The sequence below is a fragment of the Anastrepha obliqua genome, chromosome 5 (genome assembly GCF_027943255.1).
Source record: "Anastrepha obliqua isolate idAnaObli1 chromosome 5, idAnaObli1_1.0, whole genome shotgun sequence".
Lineage (NCBI taxonomy): Eukaryota > Metazoa > Arthropoda > Insecta > Diptera > Tephritidae > Anastrepha > Anastrepha obliqua.
In genome coordinates this window covers 108,173,679-108,175,179 of record NC_072896.1, presented here as the reverse complement: position 1 = coordinate 108,175,179, position 1,501 = coordinate 108,173,679, and positions in this window count along the sequence as shown.

Below are 1,501 nucleotides of genomic sequence, written 5' to 3'. Positions count from 1 at the left end.
GAATGAGTCGAAACTTCAAAAGTTGGTGAACAAATTTCAAGAAACTTTTTTTTTTTTGTAAGTAAAGTCCTCACTGGCGAGCACCGTAGCCGAATGGGTTGGTGCGTGACTACCATTCGCCCACGAAAAAACCATTTGTGGAATAACATCAAACGCACGGCACAAATAAGAGAGAGAGAAGAGTTCAGCCAAACACCCAAAAAGGGTGTACGCGCCAATTATTAGTATAACTGGTCCTTGAGTGTATCGAGACACTGGATTTGTTAGGAACGCGGAAAACCGTCCGGCTAATTTCGGTTCCAGGGAACGAAGTAGTGAACACAATGGCAAGAGAAGCTGTGGTCTCGACATTATTAGCACCAGGTCACTTCCTTGCTATGGGACAATGCACCATCAAGAAGAAGATTGGGAGTGAAGAGTTAATGCTAAGGGAGGTTAGCAGGCACCAAACTAAGTGGCTACGTCAGGCGAAATCCTTACGGTGGTACAATCAAAATATGCTTAAACAACTTACAACTCTCCCCAAAGATAAACTGAGATTACTTGCAGGCTGCGCAGCCATCAGCACATGATCGGGATATGATGGTCCACTGACTTTTGTCATTTCTGTGACCAATCCCAGGAGACTCCAATTTACCTTGAATGCAGCGCTATAAGGCTATAACTTCTGATAGCAACCATGACCTGTCAGGAATTGTGTTAGCTGGAAGTTAAGTTGGCCATAGCTTCGATTTAACCATCTTTCGATGTTTGAGATTAGCGTATAGGTTCACCTTTTGTTGAGTTTTCCCAACTCTCTTGCCATTTTAGTCTTGTTCTCTTTTTCAATAATCTCTTTTTCTTTCGCTATAAATCGCCGCTTGTGCGGCACTGCTCCTTTTGCACGTACAATCTCGCTCGTTCTTCCGCCAATATATCGATTTGCGTTATGCCTGCCATGCCCCCTTTAAAGTTTCACCCGAGGTGTTTTTGTATGCGCTTATCACCCTCAGCGGCCAAGATTTGCACGAGGCCTCGTATGGTCTTTTATATGCTTTTACCACCAAGGAATTCGCCCATACATTGGAGCTGCATACAGCAGAGTGAATGTGATGACGCTAGATAGTAGCCTGCGCTTGCTGCTTCTCGACCCACACACGATCGGCAACATTCTAGAGAGCGCACCGTACATTCTTGACGCTTTGTGAGGTCTGTTTGTAATTATTGTTACAAATTATCAAATTTTGTTGTTCAAGTATCCAAAACACTTGCAAAGTAGGGGAAAGCGAGCGAGTAAATGCCATTTCATTTCGAGGGGAAGTTTTTACGGGATAAATTTGTAAGTTAGTTGTAAGAATTTGCAAGTGAGAAAATAAGCACGAATTAAAATTTGCGAATTGAGTCAAAGTTCTAAATTTAAGTAAAAATTGTGATTAAAATGGGGAATGTAAGTAAATATTATTAAAATAAAATTTAAAAAGTTTCATACATTAAATAAGAATCGGCCTGCTGCAGCTTCCGA